The 23,613-nt window shown below is 37.2% G+C and overlaps 1 protein-coding gene across 1 annotated transcript in view; it reads left to right on the forward strand.

Moving 5' to 3' along the window:
* Positions 1–23,613, forward strand: part of GALNTL6 (polypeptide N-acetylgalactosaminyltransferase like 6) — a 1,175,458-nt gene that overhangs the window by 672,825 nt on the left and 479,020 nt on the right. The window lies entirely within an intron of this gene.

The raw sequence follows: 23,613 nt of genomic DNA on the forward strand, positions 1-23,613 counted from the left end.
TCTAGTGTTAATTTTAGTCGGAAAATGCTAGCAGAATTTATGAAAAATCCAAAAGCTGAAAAATATAGCATGTGTATATTTCTGTATAGACTATATATATAGAATATATACACATATATATATGGCTATATAGGCTTCCATCAGGAGTTACAGACTTTAGAGAATGAACCATGTTTCATTCTGGGTTTAGTAAACAACATCTATACTAGTTCAAGTAAACTGCTTGTCTTGCAGTTGTACTGACTTACGCATGTTTACAAAGGTGATTATTTAAAGCACTTATGAAATTTATATTCTATAATATTATGGAAACCTGCCTTATTTCTTTTTCATAATTTCTAATTTTCATAGATACTTTATTAATTTTGTGGGCTACAAAGAGAAATACATGCATTTGTAGATGAATATATTGGATGATGTGTCCAGTATTTATTTCGAGTCTCAGGGTAAATCTTAGTTTTAGCTCTCCCAATAAACTACTTATCAATATGTATGAAGTGAAAAGCTAGCAAATAATAGAAGATATGAATTACATAATTACATAAAGTATTGTAGCTTCATGGAAACATACAGATTCACATTTTTGGAGCTCAGTTTCATAATCAGCCCATGATGAATAGGTTTTCAAGGCTAGGTGCCACAAAATTTTCAGAACAAATAGGCAGTATTTTGTGAGAAAAAAAAATCCATTTATAAGTAAGTCATTGTGCTAAAAGCTGCGATGCCTATTTTCCTGAAAACTTTTTATTATTTATGCTTGGCTTCTAAAATGACACTAAAATATTTAAAATATGATGCCTTAGGTCTTTGCAAGGCTTAATATCAAAATGTGAAGACTTTATTCTGGCATAAATGAAACTGGTTGAGGCAATGAAGGTGGAGCTAGTTGGTACTCACTTCCTCCTGCCTCATTCCCATTAGCAGGACCTATGAGGGAGCTGAACACCCACAATCCCCCGCCCTTGGTCCCTCTACTGTATCTCTACAGGGAGATTGTTGTTAAAAAGGGAAAAAAAGGACTAAACAGAATCGAGTCTCAAAATATAATATCCAAAATGTCTAGGATACAATCAAAAATCACTCATTGTATACCAAGAAGCAGAAAGTAACAGCTTAAGTGAGAAAAGGGTAACAACAGATGCTAACTAACATCAAGATGAATCACAAGTTGAAATTGCCTGACAATGATTTTAAAGCAGCCATCATAACAATGCTTCCACTAGTAATAAAGAATTTTCATGAAACAAACAAAAAATAGAAAACCTCAGCAAAGAAATAGAAGTTTAAAAAAATAGAAATTATACAACAACAACAACAAAAAACAACCACAATCAAATATCAAAACTCACAGAACAGCCTCATTGTAGGGCAGAGATGACAGTGAACAGAATTAGTTAACTTGAAAACAGATCTCTCAATCTTAACAGAGAAAAAATACACTTCCAAAAAAAAAAAAATAGAGACTCAAGGAACTATGGAAGAATGTCAAAAGAGCTACAGTTCATATCATCAGAGTCCCAGAAGTAGAGGAAAGAGAGGGTAGAACTAAAAAATTATTAGAAAAAATAACGGCTCAGAAATTCCCCAATTTGTCAAAAGACATAAACCTGTACATTTAAAAAGCTGAACAAATCCCCCCAAATAGGATAAATCCAAATAAACCTGTGCCAAGACACATCATTTTTAAACTTCTGAAAACTAAAGACAAGGAAAAGTCCTGAAAGCAGCAAGTGAGAAAGACACATTCCTTACAGGGGACACATTCCTTACAGCGGACACAGAAACCTGGAGGGCAGAAAGAAGTAGCACATTTTTAAAGTACTTAGAGAAAATAACTGTCAATTGAAAATGCTGTATCTAGTGATCAATCCCATTTATAACAGCGTCAATGACAATAAGATCCTTAGAAATACATTTAACCAAGCAGGTAAAAATTCTGTACACTGAAAACTATAAGATACTGGTGAAAGAAATTGAAGAAGACACAAATAAATGGAGAGATATATCTTGTTCTTGGGTTGGAAGAATTAATATTGTTAAAATGTCTATACTCCCCAAAGCCATCTACAGAGTCAATGCAGTCCCTATCAAAATTCCAATGCCATTTCTCACAGAAATAGAAAAAAAATCTAAAATTTATATGTAGCCAGCCACAAAAGACACTGAATAGCCAAAGAAATCTTGAACAAGACGAGCAAAGCTGAAGGCACAATGTATTGGCACTTGGTCTCAGCATACAGACCTTGTAGCCATAAGCTACTTAAATAAATATGATCCAGATGTGGCTAATAAAATTTTAATTTGCCTTAATTTCTAAGTTAACTATTATCCCGAAACATATATAAGACTCCTATAATTAACTATACTTGGCAGGGCTCTCTTTCCACATTATCTTAATATAATGGCACATGTAGACACAGATACAATTGCAGTGTTAAAAGAAACACCAGTCATCAGAGAATTAGCATCTTAAAAACAGTAAATAGGGCTTCCCTGGTGGTGCAGTGGTTAAGAATCCGCCTGCCAATGCAGGGGACACGGGTTCGAGCCCTGGTCTGGGAAGATCCCACATGCCGCGAGCAGCTAAGCCCGTGAGCCACAACTACTGAGCCTGCGCTCTAGAGCCCGCATGCCACAGCTACTGAGCCTGCGCTCTAGAGCCCGCATGCCACAACTACTGAGCCCACGTGCCACAACTACTGAAGTCGACGTGCCTAGAGCCCGTGCTCTGCAAGAAGAGAAGCCGCCACAATGAGAAGCCCACACACTGCAAAGAAGAGTAGCCCTCGCTCGCCACAACTAGAGAAAGCCTGCGCACAGCAACGAAGACCCAACGCAGCCAAAAATAAAATAAAATAAATAAATTTATTTTTAAAAACAGTAAATAATATAAAAATTCCTAATTTTCAAATGACTAACAAGCCATCCACTTCTTACTAAAAGAATTTTACTAGTTAAAACATATTTTAGGGGAATAATGAATAAAAAGGTATGTTAAGGATGTAAGTCAGCTGCACAATACAATGTAATGAATACCTTGTAAACAGACCACAAACACATTCCAATTATTTACACTCTTGACTTGGTAAAACATTTGTATCATAAATTATAGCTTTATATCAATCTCATGTAATGTGGGCTGCTGTGTTAAACTCACATAATCCCAAAATTCTCACAACTCCAACTTGCCTGTTACTAAACCTATTTCACTCGGATGTGCCTTTATAAAGCTCAGTATGATTTTATGGTTGCCTTCTAGATTCAGCAGCTACCGGGATGTAAAACAAGCAGGTAGTTTATTCCAGTGCTCTGGCAGGTTTCAAGAGCCATCTCTTTACTGATTGAATTAAAGTTTGGTTTGGATTACTCTGACATCAGATGCTAATTAAAATGGACCTTGAGTAAACAGTCATTTCTCAAATCACAACTTTAAAATCATGGATGAGGCCACTTCAGCTCATCTGGTTCACTCTTCATTCAAGGGACGATGAAAAGGTCAGAAGCATGCCTTTAAGAAGCAGAGTTTTGGGGCAAGACAAACTCTCTACCCCAAAGCACCATTACTGTGGGCTAAGCTGTGTGCACTGAAGAATGGGAAATGCTGAGCTTTTAAACAGGGTGACTTTCCAGAAATCGAGTTAGTTTAGTGAGGAAAAAGTACCTTTTGTGAAGACATAAACAAGTCTTGAGCACTTACACTGTATTCCGCACGAACTCCACGTTGATTAAGTGTTGGCCTCGTATGTTACAAACTGAAACTCTGGCAGAGGTTAACCCACTTGCCCCAGATCACAACAGGAGTCCTCAGGGGGTCAGGGCCACATGGTCTCTCTGCTCTTTCAGTGCCCACCCAAGATTAATCTTCTTAGAGGAGCGGATTTCATGGAGAAAGCTCGTAAATATTTATGAAGTAGTAGCAAACTAAATATTACAGAAATTCTAGATAACCTTTAAATGCTCAAAGTCTCTACCTACACAAATAGAATCAAGACCCAAAAGAAGGCTGCCTGGAACCCAAGGATGGGAGACTGTGAAATTAAAAACTGAAGGAGCAAAAAGGCTCCTCCTGAATCACGCTGTCATGATGTGGTATTACTTTAACTTGTGTGGGAAGAGGTAATCAGAAGTTGATAAAACTGTCCCAAGAATGGCTATTTGTTAAAGTTCTTACTTACTTCCTAGATTAACCACAAGAAAAGGCCATTAGCCTTTTAAATCTATGGAAGTAAAATATCCCATTAAATATTTAACAGGGACATAGCCCACATATTGCTTAATTTAAATAATCTAATTATAGCAAGCCAATCCACTTAGCTCATCATAACACTTGAAGCTATTTACCTGAATTCACTCATCCTGACTTTGGTTCCTTTTTACATTTTTCTCAAGCAACTGATTTACCATAAAATGTTTCTTCTTAAATAATTTTCCAATAATATTAACAATACAGGACCGTGAGTTCTTAAGAACTGATAAAATCCTAGTATGCTATAAAACATGGCAGTAAGTAATTAAAAGAACATAGATAGCCATGCCCCTGCAACAAATCCCACTGTATTTGAGTCAAATAACTAGTGGAAAAAATGGTGGCAGGGATGGTGGGGGTGATTTTTTTTAATTTGTAGTTTACATAAATAACTTAGAATTTCATAAGAAATGAAATGTTCCATAAAGAACAAAAGATATACCTAGAGAATATAGCATGCTTATAGAAGACCATGGAATATCATTGTTTGGCATTATTAACAGATAAATAAACCATCAAGTCTTTTTCAGAATGAGCCCAGATTTCTCATTAGGCTTCTGTAAGCCCAGGATTACAAACTACTCTATGCATATGCTCTAACTATATACATTAGTTTTGTGTGAGAAATCTGTGCTTCTGGCTGGCACACCATATAATTTTTAATGTGTGGAATTAACACAGATACTTGAGGACATTATGCACTATTATGGAATTCTCAGAAGTCTCAAAATGTCTCAGACGTGAATTCAGCACTCTGTACCCAGGCACGCTTTATGCATATCTTTAACAATAACAACAATAAAACGGTGTTCTGAACAGAAAAACACCAGCTTGAAGAGGCAGCTTTAATTAAGTGCTTGAAGCAAGAAAGACTGCACCAGAATGAGCAGGTAATGCCCAAGGGAAACTCTGTTGTTAAAGGGGAAACTGGTTTAAGGGCAATCGAGTCCAAGCACAGATACACATCTTTCGAAATCTCATCTGTTGTATTCTGCTTGCAGTATGTAATGCTACCAAACTGAGGTCTTAAACTTACATGGCGCAGAGTTCAAAAGGAAAAGTAAAGGAGCATGATCAAGGTTATATTAAATAAAAGAAACATACAACATTATAATTAAGGTGAAGTAAGGAAAGCAAAAGTATTGCAATTATAAAACTTGCTTATTAACTTGCTAGTACTGATCCTACTCTGGGAGATAAGTCATATGGACGTTAATTTTCAAACAGGTCAGTTTGTCTTGTTCTGACATATCCAGTTCACCAATTGGTTGTTCAACTACTCCAGAGTCTACACAGTTTAATCTTAACAGCACATTCCCTTGGAAGAGCAGCAATACTTCCTGCCTGCAAAATGGTCAGCCTCCAGAGTATAGTTTATAGGAGGGAGTTTTGGAGGAAAGCGCCAGCAAAGATAAGCTCTTATCATCCCACAGACCTGGGAGATGGGGCACTGTCTTCCTTGATGAGTACATTTCAGGGATGGTTTTCCAGTCTTCCTTGAGAAAGACCACTGGGTCGTAAAGCTGACAAGAGGCTACTTTAGTTTTTTAAAAATTTGCATACATTTCAAATCGGCAGAGAAAGGATTTACAATTTTTCTAAAATAAATGCTCTAAGAAAAGGAAGTAGAGGGAAGTCTCCTCCCTTATTTTCAACAGAGAAAATGACCCTCTTATTTTTCATGTGTATTTGCCTTTACAACCTCCAACACAGAGCTTCACACACACAATTCAAATTACACCTACTAAAGTAAGATTTTATCCCCTTTTATGTGCCTTGTCAATGCATAAATTTCCACAGAGATTACAGATTTTAGACATGACAGGAATACCCATGTAAGTTTAATGATTGAATTTATGCCTCTACTTTCATTTTCTTTCTTTCTTTTTTTTTTTTTTTAACTGACCTTGCTAAATGAGAACTGGCATAAATTTTCTTCTAAGGACTATGCTGGGAATGAGGGTTCTGGGAAAGATAAGAATGATGAAATTTTTTTTGAAATGATTATAATGTCATTTTCAAACTATGCATTTCAGGTTGATTCAATAACTTATTTCCCATCTCTCAAATGTATGAGTAATTTGCAAAATAATTCTATTAATATGAAGCTGGTTAGAACAGACAATTCCTAAATGGCTACTGCAATGCTTTCGGTTGTGAATTCACAATAATGTACAGGTAATTATTAGGACTTTCAATACCCAGATAGCGTGGCCATCCAGGTGCCATTACTTCAAGAAAACACTTGCAAAGATTCACTTCTTTGCCTTAGGAGACATGCCCCTTGGAATTACTATGATTCCATCAAAATGCCACCCCTGCCTAGAGTGGGGTTGTTTTAGCCAATGCCATCCACATTTAAACTTCTCCTGGATGGAGGAGGAACCAAGATTGCAGAGTAGAAGGACATGCTCTCACGCCCTCTTGTGAGAACACCAGAATCACAACTAGCTGCTGGACAATCATTGACAGGAAGACACTGGAACTCACCAAAAAATAGATACCCCACATCCAAAGACAAAGGAGAAGCCACAATGAGATGGTAGGAGGGGCACAATCACAGTAAAATCAAATCCCATAACTGCTGGGTGGGTGACTCACAGACTGGAGAACACTTATACCACAGAAGTCCACCCACTGGAGTGAAGGTTCTGAGTCCCACATCAGGCTTCGCAACCTGGGGGTCTGGCAATGGGAGGAGGAATTCCTAGAGAATCAGACTTTGAAGACTAGTGGGATTTGTTTGCAGGACTTCAACAGGACTGGGGGAAACAGAGACTCCACTCTTGGAGGGCACACACAAAGTAGTGTGCGCATTGGGACCCAGGGGAAGGAGCAGTGACCCCAGGGGAGACTGAGCCAGACTTACCTGCTAGTGTTGGAGGGTCTCCTGCAGAGGCAGGGGGTGGCTGTGGCTCACCCTGGGGACAAGGACACTGGCAGCAGAAGTTCTGGGAAGTACTCCTTGGCGTGAGCCCTCCCAGAGTCTGCCATTAGCCCCACCAAAGAGCCCGGATAGGCTCCAGTGTTGTGTCGCCTCAGGCCAAACAACCAAGAGGGAGGGAACCCAGCCCCACCCATCAGCAGTCAAGCGGATTAAATTAAAGCACCTCAATACATAAGGCAACGACTAACAGCTCTAAAAGAGGAAATTGACAGTACCACAATAATAGTGGGGGACTTTAACACCTCACTTACACCAATGGACAGATCATCCAAAATGCAAATAAATAAGGAAACAGAAGCTTTAAATGACACAATAGACCAGATAGATTTAATTGATATTTATAGGACATTCCATACCAAAACAGCAGATTACACGTTCTTCTCAAGTGCACACGGAACATTCTCCAGGATAGATCACATCTTGGGTCACAAATCAAGCCTCAGTAAATTTAAGAAAATTGAAATCATATCAAGCATCTTTTCTGACCACAACGCTATGAGATTAGAAATGAATAACAGGGAAAAAAACGTAAAAAAGACAAACACATGGAGGCTAAACAATACGTTACTAAATAACCAAGAGATCACTGAAGAAATCAAAGAGGAAATCAAAAAATACCTAGAGACAAATGACAATGAAAACATGACGATCCAAAACCTATGGGATGCAGCAAAAGCAGTTCTAAGAGGGAAGTTTATAGCTATACAATCCTACCTCAAGAAACCAGAAAAATCTCAAATAAACAACCTAACCTTACACCTAAAGCAATTAGAGAAAGAAGAACAAAAAAACGCCCCAAAGTTAGCCAAAGGAAACAGATCATAAAGATCAGAGCAGAAATAAATGAAATAGAAGCAAAGAAAACAATAGCAATGATCAATAAAACTAAAATGGTTCTTTGAGAAGATAAACAAAACTGGTACACCATTAGCCAGACTCATCAAGATAAAAAGGGAGAGGACTCAAATCAATAAAATGAGAAATGAAAAAGAAGTTACAACAGACACCACAGAAATACGAAGCATCCTAAGAGACTACTACAAGGAACTCTATGCCAATAAAATGGACAACCTGGAAGAAATGGACAAACTCTTAGAAAGGGATAACCTTCCAAGACTGAACCAGGAAGAAACAGAAAATATGAACAGACCAATCACAAGTAATGAAAGTGAAACTGCGATTTAAAATCTTCCAAAAAACAAAAGTCCAGGACCAGATGGCTTCACAGGTGAATTCTATCAAACATTTAGAGAAGAGCTAACACCCATCCTTCTCAAACTCTTCCAAAAAATTGCAGAGGAAGGAACACTCCCAAACTCATTCTATGAGGCCACCATCACCCTGATACCAAAACCAGACAAAGATACTACAAAAAAAGACAATTACAGACCAATATCACTGATGAATATACATGCAAAAATCCTCAACAAAATACTAGCAAACAGAATCCAACAACACATTAAAAGGATCATACACCATGACCAAGTGGGATTTATCCCAGGGATGCAGGGATTCTTCAATATACGCAAACCAATCAATGTGATACACCATATTAACAAACTGAAGAATAAAAACAATATGATCATCTCAATAGATGCAGAGAAAGCTTTTAACAAAATTCAACACCCATTTATGATAAAAACTCTCCAGAAAGTGGGCAGAGAGGGAACCTACCTCAACATAATAGAGGCCATATATGACAAACCCACAGCAAACATCATTCTCAATGGTGAAAAACTGAAAGCATTTCCTCTAAGATCAAGACAAGGCTGTCCACTCTTGTCACTATTATTCAACATAGTTTAGAAGTCCTAGACACGGCAGTCAGAGAAGAAAAAGAAATAGAAGGAATACAATTTGGAAAAGGAGAAGAAAAACTGCCACTGTTTGCAGATGATATGATACTATACACAGAGAATCCTAAAGATGCCACCAGAAAACTCCTAGAACTAATCAATGAATTTGGTAAAGTTGCAGGATACAAAATTAATGCACAGAAATCTCTTGCATTCCTATACACTAATGATGAAATATCTGAAAGAGAAATTAAGGAAACAATCCCCTTCACCACTTCAATAAAAAGAATAAAATACCTAGGAATAAACCTACCTAAGGAGACAAAAGACCTGTATGCAGAAAACTATAAGACACTGATGAAAGAAATTAAAGATGATACTAACAGATGGAGAGATATACCTGGTTCTTGGATTGGAAGAATCAACATTGTGAAAATGACTATACTACCCAAAGCAATCTACAGATTCAATGCAATCCCTATCAAATTACCAATGGCATTTTTTACAGAACTAGAACAAAAAATCTTAAAATTTTTATGGAGACACAAAAGACCCCGAATAGCCAAAGCAGTCTTGAGGGAAAAAAACGGAGCTGGAGGAATCAGACTCCCTGACTTCAGACTATCCTACAAAGCTACGGTAATCAAGGCAATATGGTACTGGCACAAAAACAGAAACAGATCAATGGAACAAGATAGAAAGCCCAGAGATAAACCCACACACCTATGGTCAACTAATCTATGACAAAGGAGGCAAGCATATACAATGGAGAAAAGACAGTCTCTTCAATAAGTGGTGCTGGGAAAACTGGACAGCTGCATGTAAAGAATGAAATTAGAACACTCCCCTAACACCATACACAAAAATAAACTCAAAATGGATTCAAGACCTAAATGTAAGACTGGACACTACAAAACTCTTAGAGGAAAACATAGGAAGAACACTCTTTGACATAAATCACAGCAAGATCTTTTTTGATCCACCTCCTAGAGTAATGGAAATAAAAACAAAAATAAACAAATGGGACCTAATGAAACTTAAAAGCTTTTGCACAGCAAAGGAAACCATAAACAAGATGAAAAGACAACCCTCAGAATGGGAGAAAATATTTGCAAACAAATCAACGGGCAAAGGATTAAACTCTAAAATATATAAACAGCTCATGCAGCTCAATATTAAAGAAACAAACAACCCAATCCAAAAATGGGCAGAAGACCTAAATAGACATTCCTCCAAAGAAGACATACAGATGGCCAAGAAGCACATGAAAAGCTGCTCAACATCACTAATTATTAGAGAAATGCAAATCAAAACTACAATGAGAAAAAAAAAAAAACTACAATGAGGTATCACCTCACACCAGTTAGAATGGGCATCATCAGAAAATCTACAAACAACAAATGCTGGAGAGGGTGTGGAGAAAAGGGAACCCTCTTGCACTGTTGGTGGGAATGTAAATTGATACAGCCACTATGGAGAACAATATGGAGGGTCCTTAAAAAACTAAAAATAGAATTACTGTGTGACCCAGCAATCCCATTACTGGGCATATACCCAGAGAAAACCGTAATTCAAAAAGACACATGCACCCCCAATGTTCACTGCAGCACTATTTACAATAGCTGGGTCATGGAAGCAACCTAAATGCCCATCAACAGACGAATGGATAAAGAAGTGTGGTATATATATACAATGGAATATTACTCAGCCATAAAAAGGAATGAAATTGAGTCATTTGTTGAGATGTGGATGGATCTAGAGACTGTCATACAGAGTGAAGTAAGTCAGAAAGAGAAAAACAAATATCGTATATTAACGCATGTACGTGGAACCTAGAAAAATGGTACCAATGAACCAGGTTGCAGGGCAGAAGTTGAGACACAGATGTAGAGAACAAACGTATGGACACCAAGGGGGGAAAAGTGCGGTGGGGTGGGGATGGTGGTGTGCTGAACTGGGCGATTGGGATTGACATGTATACAGTGATGTGTATAAAATTGATGACTGATTAAAAAAAAAGAAAGAAAGAAATTTCTGAGAGCAAATGGATTACAAAGGGTTGTTTTTGGGGGGGTGGTGGGATGAATTGGGAGATTGGGATTGACATATATACACTAATATGTATAAAATAGATAACTAATAAGAACCTGCTGTATAAAAAAAATAAATAGTTTTTTAATATCAATTTTTATGAATAATACAATCAATTTCCAGGCTAGAGTAAGGAGAACATGAGAAAATTAAATCCACAACTTATATAAAGACCTACTTTTGCCAACCGTTTTAGTCTTCCTATTGACCTAAAAGTATGCCAAGTTTAAGGTGATAGTTTATATGCCTTTTTTTAAAAACATGCATAGAGAACACGGGGAGGGGGAAGGGTAAACTGGGGCGAAGTGAGAGAGTGGCATGGACATGTATACACTACTAATGTAAAATAGATAGCTAGTGGGAAGCAGCCGCGTAGCACAGGGAGATCAGCTCGGTGCTTTGTGACCACCTAGAGGGGTGGCGATAGGGAGGGTGGGAGGGAGACGCAAGAGGGAGGAGATATGGGGATATATGTATATGTATAGCTGATCCACTTTGTTATAAAGCAGAAACTAACACACCATTGTAAAGCAATTATACTCCAATAAAGATGTCAAAAAAAAAAAATGCATAGTCACAGATCCTATAGGTGATTCCTAGAGGCAACCAGTTATTGAATTTTCCAGAATAGTTTCAGTGTCAAATATTCTTCCCCAGTATGCTCATAAAATCTTCTACAACTATGAATTTTGCTTTTTTTTTTTAATAATAAAATTAGGGTCACCAAAGGGATCCTGGAGATTTGTTAATAATTTCTAACCTACAGGATCATAAAATCTTGGGGGAAATAATAATAAATAGGAAAACTTGATCATTTTATTTTTTTATCTATTTTCCTTCTAAATTCTTACAGAACATCTCAGAAATACCTAAAAATTAGCAAGCCAAAGTGAAGAAGTTGAAAATAAATAATTAGGCCTTAAATGAGGTGTGTGGGCCTGATTTTAATAAATTCTTAAGCATCTCCTGTTTTAAGGAAAACAACATATATCGTGTATTAGAGACTCATTCTTTTCTAACCTGCACTAGATCTGTACTCTGACAAAATGCAAACTTTTCCTCATTTTCTTAAAATCTGGGGAAGGGTGAAGACAATAACGATAGGATTATATGCCATTTCTGCAGAGTCCAAAGCATTTGCTTTTTCACTTTCACTTTCACTCTCTCTCTCTCTCTCTTTCCCCCCCCCCTCCCCACCCCCCTCTTTTTTAATTACAATGATTCAGTTCATCCTCGGGACATCTTTTTGATTCTTTGGTCTCAGATTTTCAGGTCAGATATTTATCCATGAAATACATTTTAAAACTTATAACTCATTAGAACTTCTAATAGGTAAACTTTTAAAGTAATTACCTAAACACATGCTGAAGTCTTTTGAAAGATTTAAAAATCCATAAATAAATAAATGCAATTACTGTCCAAGAGAATAATATAATAGGAGATTAAGTAATTAAGGTACATTCATTCTGCTATGCTTATTGTATTTCAAAAATATTATTGCATTATCTTAGAAGTGAGTTTGAGTGCAGCAAAAGAAAACAAAAGCACTTAGTCTCCATTCTCTAACCATTTTCCTGTCTGCAAACTGATGATATTAGGAAAGGCCGTTGAGAAACATTCACAGTACGTGGTGAAGAACCTACAATCCCAGCTAAAACGCAGGGCCGACTATGGTGAAATATATGAGCAAGTATCAGGGCCTCTCACAGTTTCAACTTCGTGTTTCAATAATGTATTTTAGGACATGTACACATACACACACAGACATTTTCTGGCTCCTCCGAAAACTTTTTTTGAAAAAGACCACTTTCCTTATAGCAGTGATAAATAAGCATGAATAATACAGGTTCTAGCAAAAGCAAGAAAGCAACAGAGCTCAGAATAAAGTCCTACATAACTACCTTCCCTAACTAGTAATTGGACCAACCTTCTTGAAAGTCAATGTGTAAAATGTATTCCTAAACAGTGCTTGTGCCAGCTCACCAGTAAATGGATTAGTCTTTAATGAATAATGAATGTTTTCTTTATACTCTCCCTCTTTCTCCGTGACTTTTTTTTTTTTTTTTTTTGGTAGTCCACAGTTACCTATGAATTGCATTGTTTCTTCCATTTATAAAGATATTTTGGGTCTCTGTCTTGATCTACGTTTCATTTAATTGGAATAGTGTGGCTATATTTAAACCAATTTTTAAAGAAGCACTGGGTAAAACAGACCTAACTTGATTTGGGTTCCTTGCCAATCTTGGATATTCAAATTTCTCCACTGCTTTTTGCCTCTGTTTTTTTTTATGCCTGGTAAAGTGAATTTTATATGGTTCGGTACTTGATGACCTGTCAAACAAACTAATAAATTTAAGAACTTTAGAAAATGTCACAGCTAGAAAATAGTAACTTCACTCTAATAGTCCTCCTAAATTATGATGTTATCACAAGACCATCAAGGGTAAGACTTCTCCTTGAACCAAACTTTTCAGTGAAAAGATTAGCTGATAATTACAGTGTGAACTCATAAAGACTTAAATTATAACCCTTTAAAGAAATATTTCTTTTTTTTTTTTTTTGAAATGAATAGACCAGTTTTGCTTTTTTAAAAGAAATTCACGTTCTTTTATTTATTTATTTATGACTGTGTTGAGTCTTCGTTTCTGTGCGAGGGCTTTCTCCAGCTGCGGCGAGCGGGGACCACTCTTCATCGCGGTGCGCGGGCCTCTCACTGTCGCGGCCTCTCTTGTTGCGGAGCACAGGCTCCAGACGCACAGGCTCAGTAGTTGTGGCTCACGGGCCCAGTTGCTCCGTGGCATGTGGGATCCTCCCAGACCAGGGCTCGAACCCGTGTCCCCTGCATTGGCAGGCAGATTCTCAACCACTGCGCCACCAGGGAAGCCCCAAATATTTCATTTTTAAAGTGACCTATTACTGGCAGACCTCAAAGACACTGCAGGTTCAGTTCCAGACCACTGCAACAAAGCAAACATCTCAATAAAGTGAGTCACAAATATTTTTTGGTTTCCCAGTGCATATAAAAAAAGCATGCAATAGCATTATATCTAAAAAAAAAAAAAGTACACACCTTAATTAAAAAATACTTTATTGCTAAAAAATGCTAGCCATTATCTGAGTCTTCAGCAAATTATAATCTCCTTGCTGGTAGAGGGTTTGAAATATTTCAAGAATTACCAAAATGTGACACAGAGACACAAAGTGAGCAAATGCTACTGGAAAAATGGCACCTACAGACTTGCTCAGTGCAGGGCTGCCACACACCTTCAATTTGGGGAAAAAAAAAAGCCTATCTGCAAAGCATAATAAAGCAAGGTGCAATAAAACTAATAAACTCTGTATTAATAATAATGTTTTATATATGAATGGAATATTATAAATCTGAAGCAATAGGGCTTCCCTGGTGGCGCAGTGGTTGAGAATCTGCCTGCCAATGCAGGGGACACGGGTTCGAGTCCTGGTCTGGGAGGATCCCGCATGCTGCGGAGCAACTAGGCCCGTGAGCCACAACTACTGAGCCTGCGCGTCTGGAGCCTGTGCTCCGCAACAAGAGAGGCCACGACAGTGAGAGGCCCGTGCACCGCGATGAAGAGTGGCCCCCGCTTTCCTCAACTGGAGAAAGCCCTCGCACAGAAACGAAGACCCGACACAGCCAAAAATAAATAAATAAATAAATCAAATTTAAATTAAAAAAAAAATCTGAAGCAATATAAAAAACATCATCTCATTTAAGCTATACAACAACCCAATGTGGCAGGCTGCGTTATTCTCACTTGTAGTGAAGAACCCAATATTATAAGAAGTCAGTGTCAGCGTGTCAATGCCACAGCAAGGACCTGCACCCACATCGCTTAATATTCAGTCCTCTGCTCTTCACACGGCCATGCTACATTCTTAGTTACATTGTACCTTGCATTTCCGAAATAATCATAATGAATAATTTTTTTTTCATTTTAATTCTGTTTTTTTTTTCTTTCTATACACAGTCTTCTCTGGGCTATTGTTCATGGAAATTACTCTGAATACCAATAAACCTAATTATTACTTACATCCATTTAATATAAAATAAATTGATTGTATTTTATGAACATTATCCTACCCTAAATCCAGGGGTTTTGTTGTTGTTAAGACGCTATTTACTTAGAACAACTGTAGGTTCACAGCAAAATTGAGGGAAAGTTACAGAGATTTCCCATGTGCCCCCTGCCCCACACAGGTACGGCCTCCCCCATTATCAACATCCCCCAACAGATGGTACATGGGTTACAGTTGGTGAACCTACACTGGCATGTCATCATCACCCAAAGTCCCCTCAACCCCTGGCAACCACTGATCTTTTCACTGTCTCCCTAACTTGCCTTTCACAGAATGTCATATAGTTGGAATCATACGGTATATACCCTTTCGGATTACCTTCTTTCACTTAATAACATGCATTTAAGTTTCCTCCATCTATTTTCATGATTTGACAGCTCATTTCTTTTTAGCACTGAATAATATTCCATTGTCTGGATGCACCACTGATTATTTATCCATTCACCTACTGAAGGACATCTTGGTTGCTTCCGAGTTTTGGCAATTATGAATAAAGCTGCTATAAACATCCGCGTGCAGGTTTTTACGTGGACATATGTCTTCCACATCCGCATGCAGGTTTTTACGTGAACATATGTCTTCCACTCATTTGGGTAAGTATCAAGGAGAATGATCGCTAGATCATATGGTAAGAGGACATTTAGTTTTGTAAGAAAGCACCAAACTGTCTTCCAAAGTGGCTGCAGCATTTTGCGTCCCCACCAGCCATGGATGAGAGTTCCTGTTGCTCCACGTCCTCGCCAGCATTTGCTTTTGTCAGTGTTTCAGATTTTGACCATTCAAATAGGTGTGTGGTGGTAACTTAATTTGCATTTCCCTGATGACCTCTCATGTGGAACATCTTTCATAGGCTTATTTGCCATCTGTATATTTTCTTTGGTGACGTGTCTGTTAAAGTCATTGGCCCAGCTTGTTTTTTGGTTTGTTCACTTGTTTATTCCTTCCTTTTTTTTTCACTTTTTTGACAATACATTTTGAGTCAAAATCTTTTCAACCACAGTAGATTAAAAATATTTGAATGTATGGAAAGGGTTGTTGCCAGAGGAATCATTTATTTTCCTCTTTGAGAAATGTAGATGCATAATTGAGTTTCATATTGATTTTGAAATTAAACTTTTCCCCTAGGAAGGAGTAGTATTTTGGTGGATGAATGTTCAGTACTCTAATTTGTAAATTCAACTAAGGTATTCTCATACTTGATCATGCATAGATCCAGTTACTATTTCTTTAATTGTGAAATGGTCAAACTTCCTGTGGAATAGAAATGTTTTATAGATGTTCTGTTTACCTATATTTACAAAAACAAAAGCATGTACACACCAAAGCAGCAAAATGCTACTTTCCAAAATGTCACTTTGAGTAAGAGTTCCATCAAGAACTTTTTAGCTAAAAATTAATTTTTTTCCCAAACTGGTATAAAAAAAAAAAGTTGTAGGAGTTCAGAGAAAAAACTGAAAAGGTGTTGCCTTCATTTGCAAGAATGTAATTTTTCTCAAAATCCACATACTTTCAAGATACGTATTTGCTAAGAATAGAGAAATATCGATTTTAGTATCTGGAATAAGAATGTAATATAGCCGTGGCATAGAACAGAGCATAAATACTAATAGATGGCCCATTTTATTAATCATTCACTGTTTAGGATGTGAATACTAAGCTTTGAGAGAGCTCAAAGTTTTGTTCTGTGTGGCATTGCTGCACTCTTCAAAGATCATCTGCAAATAGCCTTCCAGCACTTGAATGATAAATAAATTCTTCTCATTAACAGTTGGTAGGAAACATTTTTCCATAAAGAGATCTTGGGCGTCTCTCACACATTGCACACAGTTGCTACAATCTGCCATAATCTTTAGTACCCCGTCATAAAAGAAAATCCCCAAGTCTAGTCTCCCATGTAACCAGGACATTCTCACTACTTTTCCTGCTGTGCCCTGACAGTTACAAAGCATGAGTAACAAAAAATTGTACCCCCAGAGCAGTCAATTCTCAGACTCATTAGTTTTCTTTAATATTCCAATTTTATTCCAGGGATGGGCAAGACAAGAAGTAAGACATTTCATGTCACTTTAGGATAATATCATGTAATTCCAGGGTAATCAAGAATTCATAAGTGATCCGATAGTGAGAAATTCATTTACATTCGCTCCAGAGAGTTTTATCTCTTCAGATGTGACCTTGTATAATTAAATATATTTCAAATATCAAGAGAAATGGCAGCTAAGCAGACAATAGAATTCTTCATTTTATGTGGGACTGAAATAAAGTGAAATTAAATTATAAGAGGCAGTCAATGTAATAGAAGATAAAAGCTTCCACTGAAATCCTCTCTGATCTTATTCATTAGCATTTATAGGACAATTATACCATGTGCTATGTAACTTAATTTTAAACTGACACTTCATTTCATTAATACCTCCCCAAAAGGACTCAAATGAAGTGTCCCAGAGACTCATTTGTAAATGTTACTCTAACTCAGATAATTCATATATGCAGTTAGACCCAACAGTGGGAATGCTTCTTTTTACAATAAAACAGACTTTTCAAGGGAAAAAAATACAGTTCTCTGCGTCACAATTGAAATTTTGATTAAATGTATCAAGAAATATGATTAAAACCACATCATCTATTATATTTCTAAAAAGAAAAATCTTTAAAGAAACACTAAGGAAATTACATATGATATAATTTTCATAATAAAAATAATCATTAAAAGACACAAATGTAATTTTCTCAGAATACTTTAAAACTTGCATTCTCTTAATTTATAATTTATTATTCTCTTTGGAGATTTATCTTTTTCTTCCATATGGTTTGTTTGACTATAATCAATTTAATTATGAGAATGAGAGTTTTAATTCAGTGTTGATTCATTACCAAATCATTTGTCATTTACAATGTATTTTCTTAATTCATTATATGATTTAACCTGTCTTATTATGATACATGTACAGAACAGTATAGAGGTTTTGTTCTGTGTTCAGCTCAATAACTTATTGCTAACCAAATGTTTATGTAACTACTGTCTAGGGTCAAGCAATCAAACATTACAGCATCCCAAATCCCTCTCTTGACTGCTTCTAATAAGGGACCCTTCTCTCCCCACTTCATAAGGTAGCTGCTACCCTGGCATTAATGATAATAAATTCTTGCTTTTACTTGTAATTTTATCATCTAAGCGTACACTGTCTCTTTCTGAATTTATATAAATAGAATTGACATTATTTTTGTTCAACAATATGTTTGTGTGAGATCTAGGATGTACTTTATTTCATTCGCCTTCATTGCTGAGCAGTGTTTCGGAATGAGTATATCACAGTGTGTTTGTTTATCTACTGCCCGGCAGCACCCGTTACACCTGAGCAGAACGGGGTCTGCTCCGGCCCTTCTGGGGCTACAGAGACTGCAGGACCGAAGTGAAAGGACAGGATGTGTTTCTTAACACTGTATTAGGTAGGCATCATTCTAACGAGGCCCCAATATTTTCCATCTCCCCCTGGTGTACATGCCTGGCATAATCCTTGTGAATATGATGGATTTTACTCCCATAATCAAGTTGTATTATATTACAGCACAGTTAACTGCATAGGGCGACTTGATGATGTAGGAAAATCCAGCCTATTCAGAAAGGAAGACACAGAAACTATGAGGTTAATTCAGAAGGCATGGCATAGAGAAAAAGCTGAGAGTATGACTGTATGACCTTCTGGTAAAATTTGAGAAAAATCAGAAGTTCAGACCACTGAGTCCTATATACTGCTGTCTCAAGAGATTAAGGGTGTGTGTCTCACAGATTTGGAGACAGAAACTAGATGACTTCTTCTTAGGAAACGTAAGGGCTTTGCTCCTCAGACTTCTCAGCAGAAGCCAAAGATAGAGAAGGGATCATCTTTAAAATAGCTGTCGTCATGACTTTGCTTAGTGGAATGAAAACCAGTGAAATTCAGGCTAGGTTCACACAGTTCTGGAGAATATTATATCAACAGAAGCACAAACTTGGACTGAGAAGGATACAGAAAGTACTAGCAAGAAGCAGGCGAAGTGAACCACTCAGCAGCAAACATGTGCTAACTGTCATGGAAATAGAAGAGTGATGCAGATGGCAGAAATCAGGAGCCCAAGGGTGGAGAACCAGAAGGCAGAGGAGAGACACAGAATTATCCCCAGGCCTTGATACCTAATTAAGGGACAACAGCTAGAGTTGACCAGGCTGCATTTTAAAACTGCCTTGGACCAATGAATTCATTTTACCATTTACTTTTTATTTCTCCCCCTTTTAACTATTCCTGTTTCATCATTGCATGCTGAGTATTGGAGGAATGTAGGTTATCTATTTAGTTGTATGGTCCAAATATGAAGAGTAATTGTGTCCCAGGAGTTATCCTTATTTCAATAGACTCTACCCAGGAGCTTCATCTATACCTTACTTAGATGATTTAGATGAGATTTCAGACTATTAAACTGATGGGATTTTGGACTTGAACTGATACTGCAACCTGATGTAAATTGGGGGACTCTGGAGAGGTAGCGAATAAATTTTGCATTTGGAAGGTACATGAATCTTTGGGAGCCAAAGGGCAGACTGTGGTGGGCAGAATCTAAGATGCCTCCATACCTCCCTCCCCTCTGGTGTACATGCCCTGTGTAACCCTGGGACTGTGAATGTGGATTTTACTGCTGAAACTCATTTATGGTACACGGCACAGTTCACCTTACCATGGGGAGATTAACCAGGTGGGCTTGCCCCATCACATAAGTCCTTTAAAAGCAGAGGGTTTTCTCTGGCTGGGTGCAGAAAAAAAGTCAGAGACTCCAAACACAAAAAGGATTTGAAACACTAGGCTGGCTTAAAAATAGAGAGGGCCTCGTGCTAAGGGATGTGGTGACCTCTAGGAGCTGAGAACAGCCCTGGCTGACAATTAACGAGGAAACAGGACCTCAGTCCTACAGTTGCAAGGAAATGAATTTTGTCAATGATCAGTGAGTTTGCAAAACCCTGATCCCCAGATGAGAAATGCAATCCCAGCCAACATTTGATTGCAGGCCAATGAGACTCAAAGCAGAGAATCCATCCACATCATTCCAGACTTCTGACCTGCGTAGCTCTGAACTAACTTATTTTCAGCCACTAATTTTGTGGTAATTTGTTCCACAGCAATGAAAAACTAACACAATTTGTTATCTTGATTTTAGCTTTTTAAATTTTTAGCTTTTGATTTTTTAGACACAGTGTGCCTAGCAGCTTTGTTTGTATTCTTACCCTGGGCTGCACACGTTATGGGTCAGGACTATTACTAGTAATGGGTAGGTAGGTCAGTCCCGATTTGGGATTATTATAAATAATGCTGTTGAAAATAATCTCATGCCTGTCTCTTGTTCACATGTACATGCATGTTTATTGGATATCTATCTAACACTAGAATGGCTGGGTCATAAAATAGCAAATAAGATAGGAATATAATGCCAAATCAATTTAAAAAGTGTTGGAAACAATTTACATGCCCACTCAGTTTATCAGTGGTCCTGTTGTCCCTTATCCTTGCCAATACTCTCTTACTTTAGCCATCCTAATAGGAGTACAGTGCTATGACACGGTATTTTTAACGTACATTTCCATGATTAATAATCAGTTTAAGCGCTATTTTATATGTTCATTGGCCATCTGTATATTCCCTTTTGTGAAGTGCCTTCATTCTACTGCCCATCATTTTATGGCATTGTTTATCCTTTTCTTATCGATTTTGTAAAAATTCTATGTATATTCCAGATTGGAGCCTTTTGTAAAGTCTAAGTATTGCAATTACCTTCTCATCTTCTATATTAGTCAGCTGGGGACGCCATAACAAATTATAGGTGGCTGAAACAACAGCACTTGGTTTCTCACAGTCCAGAGACTGGTAAGTCCAAGATCAAGGTTCTGGCAGGGTTCAGGTTCAGGGATTCCTCTCCTCCTGGCTTGCATGTGGCCACTTTCTCAACATGTCCTCACATGGCAGAGAGAGGGGCAGCAAGCTCTCTGGTATCTCTTCTTATAAAGGCACTAATCCTCTCATGAGGGCCCCACCCTCAGAACCTCATCTGAACCTGATTACCTCCCAAAGGCCCCATCTGCAAATACCCTGACATTAGGGATTAGGAAGTTAAGGATATCAACACATGAATTTGGGAAAGAGGCAACCCAGCCCCCAGCACACGCCCTTTCTCCTCTTTGCACTTTTAGTGGGGTTCCCAACATGTCTTTACATCAGTTTTTTAAAATTCTTATTATTGAAAAATATACATTCAGAATGGTGTGCAAAAAAAAAAAAAAAGCAAAACTATTCCATGATCTATCACAAAAAGAACTTTCAAGTAAACATTACTCAGGTCAAGAAGTAGGGCCTTGTCAGTACCTTGGAAGCCCACTTATGACTGCATCACATCATTGCCCCTCACTCTCCCCAAAGCAACCTGAGTTCTACCGTGCTTACATCCTTAATTTTCTTTATTGTTTTACCACCTAAGCACACATGCCTCTAATCTATCCTTTGGTTTGCCTTTTTTTAAACTTTATATAAATGAAGTTACACAATAACTATTCTACCCTGTGGGGAAACTTTTGCTCAGCATGTGTTTGTGAGTAGCTGTATTTTCTTCATTTTATTACTGTGTTGCATTCCATTGTATGAATATCCCACAATACATTTGTTCTTCCTTCTTTTTATAGACATTGTTAGATTTCCCAGTTTGGGAATATTATGAATAGTGCTGCTGTGAACACACACAAATCTCTTGGTGCGCACATGTACACATTCCTGATGAGCACATTGCTTTGTGGGAATTCATTATATATCCTGGATAGGCACCTTTGTTAATCATATATGGTGCAAATTATATATGGTGCAAATATCTTCTCCAACCTTTGTCTTCTCTTGGCACTTTAATGGTATATTTTGGTTAAAAAAGTTCTAAATTTCTACGAAATTAAATAATTATCTTTTCCTCCATGGTTAGTACTGTCTTATTTGTCCCAGTTAATAATATTTCCCTATCTGATGTCAAGAAAATAATTTCCTCTGTTAAACTTTGTAAGCTTTCTTGTTTTGCCTTTCACGTTTATCTAAATCATATACTAAATTGATCTAAATCATAAATTTTAAATTTATCTAAAGCACAGCCTACCTGCAATTGACATTTGAGTATGGTGTGAGGTAGGAAGCAAGTGTCATTTTTCAATATTGATGTGTAATTTTTCTGGAACTATTACTTAAAAGGCTATTATTCCCCACTGCTTTCCAGTTACATAAACCAAATGTCCATCTCAATTCTTTATTTCATGATTACATCTGCCTTTCTTTGTGGCAGTAACACACTGTTTTAATTCTTATAGCTCTATGATAAATATTGATATTTGGTAGAGCAAGACCTCTCATCTTTTGTTTTTCATTCTTAAAGAGTATCTTAGTGATAAATGGACCATTTGCATTTCGGCACAAATATTTTAGGATCAGCTTGTCAAGTTCCCCAAAACCTGTTTGGGGAGACATGACATCTTTACAGTATTGAATCTCCCAATCAGTAAGCATGGTATTCATTTTTGTTTATGTCTTCTTTATTTTTTAAATTTTGGGTGTGGAGTTCTTACACTACTTTTGCTAGATTTGATGCTATTGCAAATGGTGTGATTCTAAAACTTTAATTTTTAAATTGTCTCTGAAATACAAACAGATAATTGATTTTTATATATTGAGCTTGCATTTAGCATGTTACTTCTAAGGATTATAAGAGTTTATCTGTGGATCATTTGGGATTTTCTGATTACATAGCATGCCATCTATCAGTAATGAAAATAATGTTTTAGTCGTTCATGTTCTTATGCATTTCATTTCTTTTTCTTAAATTTATTGCCCTATTTAGGAGCTGTAATTCAGTGGTGAACAGAAGTATTATTACCTTCAGGGTCTGTTGTGTGCAATTTAGTAAGAATTCTCTGCTTGGCAGAAACTAGTTGGTCAATAACTCATTATTTTTAACAGTAAGTTGTAATTTGATCTTGAACAAATACCAAATATCCATTTGTTTCTTTTTATGTATGTAAAAAGTATGAATTGTGCCACAATCTTTGAGTTGTAAGATCTACCATATTTACGTTTTTTCTAAGTAAAATCCTGATGAACTCCCCAGAGTCATTGGCAGGTTCGGTATCACTCACTCTTGGGGCTTCTTGTACCTCCTCACTATAATTCTGTGAGCTTAGTCATTTTAATAGCCCCATCTCATAATTGAAGCCCAACTCAAGAAATCGAGACTCAGACAAGTTTAAGAATATCCTCAAGGTTGCAGCTGTAAGTGGTGAATCTGGGACCAAGTACTGGCAGTCAACCCCAGCTTCTCCCTTTTAACCGTGATGGTTTAAGCCCTCCGCGTCATATTTAGATAGAGCATCTATGTCGTCACGTAAT

Source organism: Balaenoptera acutorostrata, chromosome 6, assembly GCF_949987535.1.
Source record: "Balaenoptera acutorostrata chromosome 6, mBalAcu1.1, whole genome shotgun sequence".
NCBI classification, from domain to species: domain Eukaryota; kingdom Metazoa; phylum Chordata; class Mammalia; order Artiodactyla; family Balaenopteridae; genus Balaenoptera; species Balaenoptera acutorostrata.